Raw genomic sequence first — 16,615 nt, 5'->3', positions numbered from 1 at the left:
CTAGCCTCTTCAGTAAACCTTGCTACCATAATAGGTAGCTGGAGCCTGGAGCTGGTTTAAAGATAATTAGAGCCTGTCTCTTTAATTCAAACTCCCTGAGGATTTCTCAACGTTGCTGAACCTTCATTTATGAAGCCTGTGCTGGCCACATTTTTTTGGACCCTTAATTAGTTGAGGCTATGTGGTTATCTATGGTCAATGAAATGTGAGTGAAAGTGGTGGTGTTTTAGGGGAGAAGAAGGAGAAACTGATGTGAAATTCTTCATTCCCCTTTTGTGGCACCCATTAGCATTTAGTGTGGTAGAGTTTCAGTCGAGGAGTTAAGTGACTTCTATAATCCCTCTATACTCTAGCTGGACATACTAGAAAAACCTATATTTCTTTTATTGAGAAATAAACCCTTGGTATATTAAGTCAGTTGGCTTCCTGGATTATTGGTTCACATCCACATCACATCACAGCATACCATGACATAATTGCCCATTGTGACTAATACAGTTGAAAACTGAAGCATGAGTTCAAAACTTCTTTTAAAATTCTAACTCAGTAATCTTTTCATTTTTCCATGATTTTTCCTTTTACAAAGAAGGAAGTTGTATTCCTTGTCCTTTAGTGTAAGGTCCCCAATTCTGGTGGGGCCACATAGAGTGAATGAGTGAAGTTGGAGTCCATATTCATCCAAATGGACCAGAAACTTCTGATCTCCAGCCATTTGTTGCCATTTGCAGATGTGGACCTGTGTTGCTGGGTATTTCAGTTGTTCAGGAGAAATGGAAAATCTGGATGTTTATATGAAATCTGATATAGGCTTATAAATGAAATTTAAAAGGAGAAAACACCATGTGAAGCCAAACTAAATGTATTTGTAGGTCAAATTAGCTGTACCACCAGCTTTTGCCATAGTATAATGATTTTCGTACTTTTCAAACTAGTTGCCCCGCCCCCCGCAATTAAATCTTATATTAAAACCTAGTAACAAAGCAGAAGAGTTTCTAATGAAAGCAGAACTAGCAGTTATGAAATCACCCGCTTCGCCTTCACTGATTTCCAAGGAGCTTCCTGAGCCTATTGGAAAACCACTGGTGGAAAATTGAAACCAGATTCTATCCCTGGCTTTGAAAAATACATTCTAAGGTTGTATGTAACACTTTTTTTTTTTTAATCTAAAAATAAAATCTCATTAATGATTTTTTTTTTAACTTGTGAGAAGTAGGAAATACTCCTTAAAACCTTTAAATTATCACTCTTGGTAAGAAAGGAAGCAGAGTAGCATTTCCTAAGAAGTCATAATTTAGTGCTAGGAAAAAATATAATCTATATAAATTTTCCTCTGCTATGATTAATTAAAAAAAAAACAGCAAAACATGGTTAAGAAATCAAGTAGTAAGTGTTTACAGAGAAAAGTCTGATCCCAGAAACAAATACCTTTCAACTGCTTTTGTGTTTAATTTTGAGGAAGTTACCTCCTTATCACTAAATACTATACTTGTTAGAATTTCATGGCCTATTAACTCCAAGACTACTGGCTTTCTGCTATGAAAAGTGAAGGTATAATTTGAATCCCTCCTCTGCATATAATTTAAACACTTTAATTGATTGTAATAGTAAATGTTTTCCATAAACCTTTTTTTCCCTATAAATCTTTTATTCACTCTAGTAAATGTTTTCCATAAACCCTTTTTTCCCCCATAAGTCTTTTATTCACTCTGTGGGTTGCACCTGTTGATTTCCTCTAACTTGTTTGCTCTACAGGGACTTGGTTCAACTGCAAATAACAAAAAGTCATACAAATAATAGTGGCCTAAACAAAAAAGAATTGTGTGTGTTTCTCACAAAGGAAGTCTGAAAGGCAATTGCTGGTCAAATTCAGCCGGTGTTATGCAGCTACTTTGCAATTCCATCCAGGACCTGGATGCTTCACCATCCTTATCTGGCTGTTGTCCCCATGCTTGTCTCATGGTCACAGGATCAGTGTCACAGCTGAAGATGACACATCTGTTTTTAAGGAAAAAAAAAAAAAAAGGCGTTTGCATCTGAGAACAAAGCTTTCTCAGAAATCACAACAGGCTTTGCTCTACTTTCTTCTCCTTGGCCAAAGTAGTGTCACCCAGGTGTGAGGCAGTCTGGGAAAACAGGTATTTAGGTAGGCACATTGTCTTCCACAGTTTCCTTATTTGGGGTTGTGTATAGAGGACATCAGATGCTGTGGTGGGTGATGCTCTCAGCATCATTCCTAAAATAAGTAGCCTTCTGTCTGGACAGTTTTTTTTTTTTTTTTTTTTACTTTAGATGTAAAGCCATTAAAGTACAACTTGGTAAGATAGTTCTTTGAGGGTGCCTACTTATGTACTCTGAAGTATGTATTCCTTCCTTAATCTGATTCAGGGTGGATTTAGACTATGCAGAGCAGTGGTGCTCTTGGGCATGGTGCACTCCCCAGAGGGTGTTTCTTTAACTTGGGGAGGGATGGGTTGCTTAACACCATGTTGGTGGTAGCTGCTGGTAGTTTTGTAGATGTTAACTGTATCACAAGATACTTTCACAGCAATGCCTGCATTAGTGTTTGATTAAATAACTGTACTAGAAACTAGCCAAATTGATGCATGAAAGTAAACCTCACATGTCTCCAGTTGTCTGTAAACACTATGACGTCAGGGAGGCTGTCTTCCTCCATCACCTCTGTTTCCAGTGCATAGCCCAATGCTGGGTATCTAATGGCATTCAATAAATGCCATTCAGTAAATGGAGGCCAGGGATGCTAGGTGCCTGTATAATGTACAATGCAGAATTTTCCTGCATCTCTCATAGCTTCTGTAGATTCTGCTGAATAATTATGTACATCCAGTTTTGTTTAAATGAGAAAGGAAAAGCTGGAAACTGACCTGGTCCTAATAGCTAGACTGTGATATTTATAGAGCATCAAGACCTGACAAGGCCTCGTCACTGTGCTGGAGTGAGACATAAATAAGAATACTTGATAGTCATGTTGAAGCATGGAAACAAGATGCCATGTAAACCACAAAGAAATGACCAAACATCCCCCCTGCTGGATTTTGTGAGTTCTGCTTTACCAATTACAGTTTTAGACCACTCTGTTACTTCTTCCTAGATTAAAATTAAGATTTGCACTCACAGAATCGCCCTTGCTTTCTGAAGGGTAAAACCATGATTTCTAGAACCCTTTTCTGATCATGTAGAATTAAGTCTGAAAGTAACAGAAAGGAATTGGGGGAATTTCGCAAATATGTGGGAATTAAACATATGCTACTAAATAACCAATGGGTCAAAGAAGAAACGACAAGGGAAATTAGAAAAGGCTTAGATTTATGAAAATGGAAACATAACATACTGAAATATATGGGATGCAAGTTATTCCAGTAGAATGAAAAAAACCATTTAAACATATTTTGGATGTTAACATTGTTATGCAAACAAACATTGAAAATATTGTGCTCTCTCCCAAAACTACTTTGTATGAAATTGTTTGATCCTCACTCCATTCTTAGAATGCAGGGACTGTTGTATATAGTAAAATGTAATCAGGAAGAACCTGTGTTGATTTGGGCAGATCTAGGTTGTGGATCTAGCTCTGCAAGCCTGGTTTAGATTGTTAGCAAGTCACTCACTCTCTTTTGCAAACAAGGCAACAGAGTCTTAAGTACGAATACTATGCTGAAGGGCAGGGGAGGAGTTCATAAGCATTAAATGAGATAATCCAGGTAAAGTGCTCAGGATACCCAAAGCCCTGTGGTTCAGCATTTGATAATGGTAATTTTATTCATAAGGGAAAGCTAGGTTCTTAGCTTGTCAAAGGTAGAGCAGTCAGGAAATATAATCCCTAGTTGAGAGGCTCCCCTTTAATTTAAATTCCCATCTAGTACATGACATGGAGGATCCAAATGGATCAAAGTAGTTATGGAGAAAAGCTGATTTTTGCATTTTATTTTGTTTACATGTTAGAGATGGGAAAAGAAAAACTGTAGACAAAGTAAATTGACAATTTATGAATTAGAACTCTCAGAAGTAGAAGAGGTTTGGAGAACTCTGCTGTGCAATGTGGGCAGTATTTATGAACAAAAAAATGATGAAGAAAGCAGGAATTTTGGATTGGTTGTTTTAAAATTACTTTCCTTGTAAAGGTTAAAGCAGGGGGTACTTCTTTACCATGCCTGCTGTCTGCTTAGAGATTCGGCTTCTTTTTCTCCCTCTGATTTCTCAGAAGGTCAGTTAACTTAGTTTTGGCTTGGTGGGGTGGAACTTTAGCATGAGTCACTCCATTTTGGTTTGGTCTTTTGGAGCCTGGTGCAGGAAATTCATCCAAATCCATTTCCCCCCTATGAAATTTTGACAAAGATCATGAGATTATGAAGTGGTAGCTTCTTATAGTGCTCATTTATAATTAATTTTATAGTTAAAGCATGCGCTATTATTCTTTGTTTTTCAGATGTTGAAATCCAACAATGGATTTGTCTCCGTATTTTAAAACACTTTAGGTTGTTTCCTTTCTTGGCAAGCTCGATTGCCTCCTTTTGTTTGTCACTTGCATATAGTTCACTAGGTGGCGACATGAGAACAGACCATGTAAATGAAACAGCTGTTGTCTGTAGCACCCAGTTTCCTTGGTTTAATGGGAAGTGATGGTTTTCTGGTTGGCCTGCAAATAGTGAGTTAGGACTAAATCCATTTCTATGGTGGAATTAATTAAGATTATTGCTGATGAATGAATAGATGCTGTTTGAATAAGTACAATAATAAAGTACTTGCTGGAGTAACTACAGTAAGATACCTACAATATCCAGACACCAACATAGGTACAGCAGATATAAAGAGACATAGGAACACTGTATGATTTGTGTCTTCCTCCATGATCTCACCAAATACTTCCCCCCCCTGCCCTAAATAAGTGAGAAGACAGGGTTGGAGGGTCAGTGACTTTCCTAAGATCATATTAGAGAGAAGTGAAGCCAGGGTTTGGCAATGGTGAGGGGAAGATGATGAATTTGAAGTTAGGACATGTTGGTGTCTTAAACACCAACGAATTACAGCAAAGTAGCAGAATGCAATGAAATCTGGAGCACAATCAGATGATAGATGTTTCTATAGGATACCATCACAGGATACCATTTCTACAGGATACCATCACAGCAGTGCCTGCATAAGCGTTTGATGAAATAACTGCATACTACAGCTTCAAGTTGACATGAGACCGAAGTAAAACATTGTAAACACATGACCGGGAGTCTGTTCTTCTCATTCACCTGTAGCAGTCAGTTTATTAAATATTCCCAGCCTAGGTGAAGGTGAATATGTGCATCCTGTTTTTAACTATAGACCTGGGCAAGGCAGAGTTGCAGTGAATTCGACTCCTACACTACTTTCTTTGGGGCTTCCTGAGTGGAATGATGGGACTTGTATCAAAGCAAAAGGTAGATAAACCTAATTTTTGGAGTTCCAGCTTGACCAACCTGGGCAGTTTTTCCTTTTTTTAGAAGATAAAGCAACTGATGGACATTGCCAGCTGGGACCATGAGCAGGACTGCCACCACCAAGAGCCAAGAGGCCATTCTTGTAGAATAGCAGGCATATGCTATTCCTGTTTTTTAGGTTTCAGCTGGCTCCTGTATCCAGATGTTTTCTTGAGATGAAGGCACAAAAGTTTTCAAGCAGTAAAATTTGCTGAGGTTAGATAAGTGCATCAATAGCCACTGTGTGCATCCCTCTGAGGCCAGGCAGCCCCTTCTGAGAAGATAGAGATGGGATAGTGGATGCCACCCAGAGGGTAGCTATAAAAATCGGGCTCAAAATGCATTCTCTGGAAGAGCCTTCTTGGGCATCTGATTCATGCTTCCCTCTACATCAAGAATGACAATCATCTACTTGATGAGCATTTACACACACCTTGTAACATGTGCTCAGCTTTTCCTTCCTCCTCTCTCTGGGGTTATATCATACTGCCTGCTAGAATCTGCTTTCACCCCTTTCCTTAAAATTTATCTGCACAAATCATCTGGTAACAACCACAGTCCCTAGGACACAGCTGGGCCTGTGGCCGACACTCCACTGTTATTTAAACAGGGAGAACCCACATTAGGCCTAAGGAGTAGGGAGAGACATACTGCTACTCATAATGAATTGTAATGTTTTAAAATGTGTCTAAAGAATGTAAAATAAGCCAGAAAAAGTATAAAGGAAAAGAATGCAAATTTTCATGAAATATTTTCCAAATCCAGGAACAAAATGAAGAATGGGCCTCCTGAGTCATAGGAATTACTTGTGCAAAGGTATGGTGTGAAGTAGGATCTATAGTAAATTGCATTATTTCTCACAAGCCTGTCTTTTCTTCCAGTTCTTGCCATGATTCATTTTGGGCAAAATATATTCCAAATTTCCACTATCTTTGAGCTTCACTATGTGACTTGCTTTGGTCAGATGAGCAGATATAATGTGTATCCCACTCAACTTGAGCTTTCAAATATGTGGTGTGGTTTACTCTTTTTTTTGTTTGTTTGTTTCTTACCTGCAATACAAGAGGTGCATGCTCCAGGGAGCCACTGCTCCTTGGGCTCGAGATTGAGAAACATATGGAACAGACTTGACTCTTGAACAATATGCATTAGTTGATGTGCAGGCTTGCGTATGAGAAATAAATATTTGTTGATATTTTGGGGATATTTGTTATACAGCACTGTTGGAGCAAAAGCTAACACACACAAGATCTAATTTATTTTTATTTTCCATAAGGGTAATCAATTATCGAAATGCACATCCTTTCCACACTAATCTCAATACTAACTCTGTCATAAGTCATGTTTCTGTATGTAGGTAGATCTTTTGCTGGGCTCAGTTTTTAGTTCTGTTCATCTGTTTTTATGTCCCTGTACCAATACCACACTAACTTAATTAGTGTGGATTTGTAATAATTCCTAATTTTGTAAAGGGACATCCCGCAACCTAGTTGTTCTCCTTTAGAGCATTATTATTATTTTTTGCATTTCCTATATAAATTTTATAATCAACTTTGTTTAGTATTAGATAATCCTGATGGGATTTTGATTATCACTCCATTGAAACTACATATCAAATGGGGGAAGTCCCATCTTTGCAATGTTGAGTCCCATGCACTTTATAAATCCCTTCATTCCTTGATTTCTTTCAGTTACATTTTTATAGTTTTCTCCATAAAGAGCTTTTCTATCTGTTAGCTTTATTGTTAGGCGTTTTTAATTTTTTGTTCCTTTTCTGATTAATATCATTCACAATCAATATTTTCTAAATCTTTGTCTTTAAGTATATACTTTAGAATATTTTTTTTTTGCGTGTAGATACTTTGGGATTTTTATCTAGAAAAACAGACTACACAATAAGAAATTAATTTCTTCAATTCTTATATTTTATTTGTTAATCTATTTATTAACATATGCTTTACTACACTAGCTTGGAACTCTGGCATAACGTTGTAAAGTCATGTTTACTTTTTCCCAGTATTAAAGGGAATATTTATATTATACTTATAATTTCACTTTGAATGGGAAAATTTTGAGAGCTGTGTTTCAACAGTGTTACAGGGTGATCCCCCTCCAGCCATGATGTGGTTATAAGGTCTGGACCGAATCACTATAAACATCCAGAAAATGGACAAGTTCCATAAAACAACTTTTTAAAAGCATGGACAACAAGCACTGAACAGTTGGAAAGGGAAATAAATGAAGTGAGGCCCGTCATGGCCCTGGCTTCCTGCCTGAGAGCAGTTTTTGTCAGTAGGCTCAGGGAGGAGGAACCCAAACAACCTAGTGGTTTCTCTGATTGGGGGGATCGACTTTGATCCAAAGGCAAGAGCCCAACACAGGTTAGGTGATCAGAAACCTGCCATCTGTAAAAGAGTCAGAAGTCCTCTGGCTGGTTAATTGGGAACAGGGATGACTTGGGGGCAACATGAACACTCTTTGGAGATTAGAAAGACTGTTGTGTTGAACAGGGGTTGTTTGTATTTTGTATGGATCCAGAAGACAGAATTAGGATGGTTGGATGGAAATTAGAGGAGATGAATTTGGCTAAGTCCAAGGAAATATTTTCTAGCAATCATGGCCAACACAGTGGAGAGGGCTGCCCTACTCAGCTTCACCGATGAAGGAAATGGATGAATGTGCCTGGTGTTTGCAGATTATTCCTGTAGTGAGCAAGGAACTGAGCTAAATGGCAGCCAGGGACCTTTTTGTTCTTAAAATTACTTTAGCTTAGTTTTCATAGCTTGATCTCTGGGAAAGGCGGCGGACACCAACTGTATTATCAGCTTTGCATTATTGTGGCAAAAATACCTGGCAAGAACAACTTGGAGGAGGCAAGTTTATTGGAGGCTCACAGTTTCAGAGGTCTCCATTCATAGATGGCTGACTCCATCGTTCTGAGCCTAAGATTAGACAGAACATCATGGCCACAGGCAAAGGAAATCTCCTCACCTCATTGCAGCCAGGAAGTAGTGACAAGGTGGGGGTGGAGAGGGACCACAAGGAAAGATGAACTTTTCTAGCTTTGCCTGTAGTGACCTACCTCCTCCAGCCATGGCTACAGTTACCACCCAGTTGGCCCATTTAAACTAGGATGGAGCGATCATGTTTTGGCTCTCACAATCCAATCCCTTTATCTCTGAATATTCCTGCATGAACACAGAAGCTTTTGGAGGACACTTCGTATTCAAACCCTAATGCCAAGTGACTATATTTTAAGGCATTGAGAAAAACGAGACTCCCTGATGACCCCACCCTACTAAAAAGTAAATAGGACTTTAAGACAGAGTACTGTCGTTTCTCCACATGTCATTTATCCTTATTTTTATTTGATTTTTTAACTTCTATATGCTTTTTCTTGAAGGTAGAGACCAGTCTTATATATTTTTCTTGTGTCCTCTGATAGTAAACTAGCAATTCATGGGTAATACTATTAATATTAATAAAAATTAATAATATATTATTATATTATATTATTATTATATTATATATTTTATATATATTATATATTATATTATATATTATATATAATATATATTATATATATTATATAATAATATTATATTATTATAATATTCCTTCAATATTTGGCCAGAAGAAGTGTAGGAACACAGGCATCTGATGGGTTGCTCTCCCTCCTGTGCCCCCAGTAGACATCACTAGTCAGTCATGGAGATCTTATCCACTGAGACCCCATGTAATTCTTTGGAAAAACACTGCTTCTAAATAATTATCTCTAATTAATTAGAGTTAGTACTGACAGTGTCTGTATGCCATCCCAAGGCTGAAGAATTTTCTAAGTCACGGTAACAACCTGTTCTGATCACAATCAATGTTGTCCACCAGCTGCCAGTGAATCCAGCTGCTTTCTAGAGGTGGGAGCTATGTGGGCATTGCTGGCATGCTGGTGGCTTGGCTGAATGCCGAGAGGGACATTTTAGGCCACTGAATTCTAGGGATGCTTTCTGAATGATGCAAACAGAAAGCTCTTTAGCTTGAATGTGATATCCATATAGTGTAAAGGGTTGCAAAAAAATAGGGTGGGAGTTGCGACATGATCACATTTCTGAAACCCTTTATTTTTTTGGTAGATTCTGATACCATATTGATCTCACCTTCTAACTCATAGTGCCTTTGGGGTCCTCTGTGAGAACCTGGGGATATTCTTCTTAACTGGAGCATTAGCTTTAGGCTAATTTATGTAATAGGAAGAGAAAGAGCAGACGACTCAGCTCTGAGTTCACAGTGGATCTCCGCCACTTAACCTTTGTGCAGTTGTTGACATGTTACTTAACCTCCTTGGACCGGGTTTCCTTCTATTTGTGGCGGGGATGAAAACATCCACCTTAGGTCATTCTTGGAGATTGAATGAGACAACCTAGGAATGGTGGCAAGCACTTAGTGGATATGAAAAACAACCGGCACTTATGTAGTGTCCACGGTGTGCCACGCAGCTCTTTGTGTATGAACTCCCTTAGTGCTCACGACAATGCTACAAGATATGTATTGTAAGCATCACTCTTATTTGATAAGATGAGGAAACAGTTATGGAGAGGATAATCCTACTCAAGGAGGGTCATACTTGGTAGAGAAAAAATTCTAACCCAGGAAATCAGGCCTGCTACCACTAATCTGCTGTGCGCCTCCTAGAGGTCAGTTCCCATGTCCCTGCATGACCATCAACACAAGCTTATTGGCCACCTGCTCCCCCAAATAAACTGTGTTCAGTGCTGATGATACAAATAGTCATGTGCTTTGTACATGAAATTTTGGTCAATGATGGACCACATGGTGTGACAGTGGTCTCATAAGATGAGATCGTAGATGTCTTCGTTTGTGTAAACTACTTCATGATGTTTGCACAACCACAAATTGTCTCGTGACACATTTCTTAAAACATATTTTCATCGTTAAGCAATGTGACTGTGTTAGTAAGGACATTTAGGACTGAATGAGTGGGGATATGGAATGGAGTGGGACACAATCCCAAGCTACAGGCAGCTTATCATCAATGGAGAGATGACAGAAGGCAAAGGAATAGAAATCCAAACAGCCATCAGGAAGGAATATCCCATGGAAATTATCATTATCATTATCTTGTTAGGAACGTCTATGGGTCAATTATAAATTATAAATAGGCACTCTCAATTTAAAAAGGGGCCTCTCTTGAGTGTGTTCTGTGAGAACTGACTCACTCAGGCTCAGTTAGCACTCTAATATCATTACATCAAGTTTACCAGCCTGCACACACAGGGTGAAAAGTGGGCTCCCTGTCCTTCCCCCCTGGGATGTCATGCTCTAGTCAAACAAACAAAACAGGTTCTTCTAGCATCATATAACGATGGCCTCACTCCTGACTTTTATGCCCACATCTGCAATGCAGTCTGCTGGATGTTTATCCTTGGGAAGTCTGGCTATTACCTGAAACTTGGCTTTTCTGGACTCAGACCCATCATCATATCATGAATGGCAGTGGGCAGTTTAGTACACCCCAAATTTACACGTTGAAGCGATAACCCCCAATACCTCAGAATCTGACTATATTTGAAAATAGAGCCTTTAAAGAAGTAATTAAGGTAAAATGAGGTCATGGGGAGGAATCTGATCCAACACAAGTGGTGTCCCTGTATGAAGAGATTAGGACATAGGCACAATAGAATAAGTACCACGGGAAGACACAGGGAGAAGATGGCTATTGATGAGCCAAAGAGAGAGAACTGAGGAGGAAATAACCCTACTGACACCTTGATCTCAGACTTCTAGTCTCCAGAATAGGGAGAAATAAATTTCAGTTTCTTAAGCCCCCAGGTTGTGTTACTTTGAAATGACAGTCCTAGGGAACCAACATACTAACCATCTCCTCCTCTTGACTCTCACATTTGGTCACCGAGTCCCTTGGATTTCTCCTCCACATAGCCTCCTGGCTATGTGGGTGATCTTCACCCACAATGTGTCTATAATTCCTGATGCTCACGTATACAGTCCACCCAGGAGGCAACAAGAGACCTCAGAGCAAGGGAGTGGGGGGCGTGATGAATACTGGGTTTTAGGGTAATTATAGCCTCGATTCCTTAGCCTGGCATTCGGAAACTCGTTTTCTATTACTTGGCCTTTCCAGATTCTCTTTCTCCATGATGTTAGTCAGCTTTTTATTGCTGTGACCAAAATACCCAACAAGAACAATTTAGAGGAGGAAAAGTTTATTCGGGGCTCCTGGTTTTAGAGGTTCAGTCCATGGTCAGCTGAGTCCATTGCTCTGGGCCTTATGTAAAGCAGAACCTTATGGTGGAAGGGCATGGCAAAGGAAATTGTCTCAACTTGTGGCATCCAGGAAGGGTAGGGGATGGTGGGGACGGGGGAGGGAGAGAGAGAGAGCGCAAGTGCAAAGTGGCCAGGGATAGCTACAGTCCTAAGGCCATGTTTCCTTAGCCATGCCCCACCTGCCTGGAGTTATCATCCAACATCAGTCCATTCAAATTATTAATCTATCAAATGGATGAATCCACCAATGAGATTATAGCCTTAGTCACTTCTTAAAACACCACACCTGAACCCCACCCTTGCTGTATTGGGGATCATGAGCTTTTCAGGGGCATTTCTAGCTCTAAATCATAACATCCATAAACCAAAACAATTTAAAAATACTCTTATTTCCACTCTCCCCCAAATTCAAAGTACTTTGGTGATATTTTAGCAATAAAATCTTATTTCATATAGTTCAGTTTTCATTATTCATGTCTCAGCCTCTCAATTAATTATATATTTCCCAAATGAGGGATGATGCTCTTCTGGGTGTGAATTCTCTGGCAGTGCCTGGATGAGGACTTTCGTTCACAGAGGGACTGGTCTTAGGTCAGCTTTCCAGGAGCAGATACTGAGGTGAGGACTCTTTTGAACCTGAGAAAAGATTCTTTCAGCTTTCAAGGTTATGATCACTGCCAGAATGATGGACCACATGCAACTTCAGAGCCCAACCTCTCTGCTCCTAAGCCAATAGTACAAGGTAAATAGTTGCAGCTCATGAATGGTGAAAGGGAAGTTCTTTTGGTGGTGTGCAATGGCTGTCTCTCAATGCTGTGGTTTTCTGGTTGGAGGCAAACCCTGAGTTTCTGGGCCCCTGAATTCAGAGATACTTGAGAAACTATGGAAGGCACTTTGTATAACTAGCTCTTCCTGCTCTATGTGGAGAGTCAGACAGTGGTTTACTTTCTCTATCATGAACTTCTGCCTTTTCGATATCTGAAAATGTACTTTAGTGTGAATTAGGAAAAGGTTGCATGGGCAAGGTGGAGGGGAGGAGATACCCAAGTATACTTACCTGAATATTTCAGACCATTAACGAATCAATAGTGCACGTCTCCCTGGAGTCAGGCAATACCAAAACCTAATCATCTGGCAGATACAAATTGGGCTTCTGAGGAAGAACCTTTGTCTTGCTATTTGATGCTGAGAAAGAAAATTCTTAAAATGTTCAAAGGAAAATAAAAAGCATTTCACCTCTGCTTTGAAAATGTAAAGCACTAGCTGGGTACGGTCATCAGCCTGTAATTCTAGCTTCTGGGGAGGCTGAGGGAGGAGGACTACAAATTTGAGTCCAGTCTGGACAACTCAGTGAGGCCTTGTCTCAACATAAAGAATATAAAAGTGCAGTAGTAGATCACCCGCTCCCTCACTCCCTCTGGGTTCAATACCCAGTACTAAACAGAAAAAAAATCCAAAAAATAAGATGTTTGAGAGATTTAAAGTTATGAATCTCTGTCCCCTGTTGTGGAATCTAAGACCGAACAGCCTTTTGGGCCATGATGCTCAATCTCCCATCTGAGGCTTGCACTTCCTCTACACTTATCAATTCTAGTCGTGAAAGTCTAAATAAAGAAAATGGTTAACTGTTTCAAAGAAGAAATACCCAATTGTTTTTCACATAGAAAGTTTTTTAAAGCATAGTTTAAAATTCAGTCCACTTTCGGGATATTTTTAGCCTCTTGAGAATGTTCCAGATCGCTGACTCAGTAAGCCCAGGCTCTTAAAAATGCATGTTTTTAAACTCCACAATGTGACATTGTCTAAGTTCCTTGACATTTGAGTATGAACCATGTATTCCGAAGTCTGCCTTGGTATCCCAGGGACTGTTCAGTCTCTCTGAGCAGCAGGCACCCCCTGCCGCCCTGCTCAGATGTGATGGGAGAGCAAGTTCCTAGCATAGTGTGGAGAAAAGGGGCCCAGAAGTGGCATGTGAAAGAACAGAAAGTCACTGTGTTTATGGCTCAGAGCCGAAAGGGCTTCAAATCTAATGAACTTTAGTGTCCTCGCTTTGTAGAAGAAGGGAAAGCCCTGGGAGAAGAGGGCATAGCCCGTTTGCTCTCTCTCCTTCAGCATTCCCAAATTGAGGGGATTCTGTGGGGGAGGAGAGTCCATCTCTTGATTTGGTGTAGCCCCCTAATTGGATACCTTTCTTGGATCAAATTAGGTTTGGTCATAATAGTTATGGTCGATGTGCTTGGAACACATGACCAATTAAGATTCGGTAAGATTCGGTAACTCCCTAGTGGAACCTGGTGCATCCTATATAGCCTTAACCTGGAACTATATAGTGTTAATAAAAATATATCAGTTTTCTTCAATGGGCTATTAAAATTGACATAGATCATCGGATGGCTCCTGATCTATGATGATTTGACTTACAACTTTTCAAGTTGACGGTGGTGTAAAAGTGTACCCATACAAATATTCTGATTTCCACTTTCAGAATAGCATTCAATGAATTACTATAAAATAGCTTTTGTGTCAAATGATTTTGCCTCATTGTAGGCTAATATAAATGTGCAGGCAGGCTAGCCTAGGCCATGAGGTTGGGTAGATTAGGAATGTTAATTGCATTTTCAAATTAGGATATTTTCAATTTAGAATAGGTTTATCAGGATATAATGCATCTTAAGTTGATTCTCTATCTATCTATCTATCTATCTATCTATCTATCTATCTATCTATCTATCTATCTAATGTTTATTCAGTCATCAATCTGCACAGCAGAGGGAAGATTCCCAGTAATTTGGAAATGAGGGTGGGACAAGAAAATCTTACGATCCCCTAAACATTGCAGGGGTTTGTGGAGCATTACCAGAGTGGCTGGTACTGGGGATTCCCCCATAGCCTTGATCCCCCGAGTCTTCTCAAGGAAAAGTATCCCAGAATCTTATGAAGTCACAAGAGCCTGGTCTCATGATGTCTAGTTTACCAAGGGAGTGTGCAGCACATATATAAAGCCTGACTTAAATAAGGAAATCTGGCACAGATTTTATAAAGGAAACTTGTCAGCCTGCTCAGTATTAAGAGTGTCTGCCCCAGTCTCTTCCTAACCCCACCCTCTCCAATATCATAACAACCTGGTTCTCCCAATAGGCATTTAAATCAGTGGTCTCAAAGTGTAGTCCCAGGACCAGAAGCTTCAGCATCAGCTGAGATGTTATTAGAAATGTAAGTTGGTGTTACCCATATCTACCCAATCAGCAACTCCAGGGATGGAGCCTGGGCGGGAGGGCTGTATTTTAACACGTGGTCCAGGTGGATTTGGAGAACTGCTGGTCTAAATAACCACTAATTATGCCATAATTTCCAATTCCTTGAGTCCTCCTGGCACTTTTCTAACTTAAGTCTGATATTAAATGTTAAAGATATCAGATAACTTACTTTTACATATTAAACGTTAACGTTCTGATTTACTAATACATTAGATAATATCATATTAGTTATTGAAAGTATGTATCATTTTTCCAGAGAGTCACAAAATATAATTTAAAAGGGAAATGAAGAATTAACAGTGGTAGCCGGGCACGGTGGCAGACACCTGTAATCCCAGCAGCTCTGGAGGCTGAGGCAGGAGGATCCAGGGTTCAAAGCCAGTCTCAGCAAAAGCAAGGCGCTAAGCAATTCAGTGAGACCCTGTCTCTAAATAAAATACAAAATAGGGTTGGGGATGTGGCTTAGGGGTCGAGGGCCCCTGAGTTCAAGCCCTCATACCAAAAAAAAAAAAAAGAAAAATTAATAGTGGTATTCTCAGGCAACTAAATGAAGACAAGGGAAACTCATTATGTAAATGCAGGACCATTCTGATTTGGGGAAGAATAGGGACTGTGGAGCGGATTTTTCTTTAGAACAAGGAGAAATGGAAAAATGGGACCAGTTTAAAAAAACCTTCTATCCTCCAGTTTATTAACTATGCTGAGACCTAAAATTGTAGAACTATTAGGACATCAATGGGCACTTTATATTTCTTAATGATTCAAATTCTCTAGGCCTCAGAGCAGTCCTTTGGGTTCCTGGAAATTGTAGAAACATTTAGGATGCTGCTTTATTAATGAGTTATAATTTCAACGTTTTCAGAATACTTCCAGCAGGGCAAATTTCTGTCTTGAAGATCAGGGACTCAGTCTTTCTTTTAATGACACATTGAAGTGAAACAGAAGGCTTGTCCTCGATAGCACTGAACCTTGTAAATCTGTATCATTGTCTGCCCATCATACCCTCTACCTGCTCTCATTTGTCTGGTTCTGTGTTTTTCAAAACTCTTTTAAGATTTAGTTTTGTACTTTGTCTTCATAAAACATCTCCAAAGTGGTCCAGGTACCTGCAACTAGTGTTTGTGACCCTGTTTCCTTAGCTCGGAAATGCAGGAAGTGGATCCTTTAAGGTCCCATGACCTGTGGGTAGTTGCCTCTTCCATTACCCTTTTAAAAACAAATAGCTACTGATTCTGGTTTTGTATTTTTTAAAATATGTAAATCTGTAGAAACCTATAGCAAAGATTTTACATGTTTGTTAGAACTCAGTAAATGGTAGTTTATTATTACCCTATTGTCTTTTTTAATATGGAGAATCACAGAAGAGGGAGTGACTTTTTTTAGTGACATACAGGCTGTTGCAGGGTTGGAATATGAGTCAATGGACTCTTGGCACCAAACTCCTTCCGCTGAACCACTAGGAAGCCTTGTGCTGATGCCTCCGATGCTTGATGCTTGAGGGAGGCTTTGTGAATTTCCTCCCAGCTCTTTTATTCCTTCCTGTCTAGCCATTGTCTCCCTCCAGTCCTTGTTCCCTACTAACTTCCTCCCCTG

Source organism: Ictidomys tridecemlineatus, chromosome 3 (genome assembly GCF_052094955.1).
Source record: "Ictidomys tridecemlineatus isolate mIctTri1 chromosome 3, mIctTri1.hap1, whole genome shotgun sequence".
In the NCBI taxonomy this organism is placed as follows: Eukaryota; Metazoa; Chordata; class Mammalia; order Rodentia; family Sciuridae; genus Ictidomys; species Ictidomys tridecemlineatus.
This window is presented reverse-complemented; position numbering follows the sequence as displayed.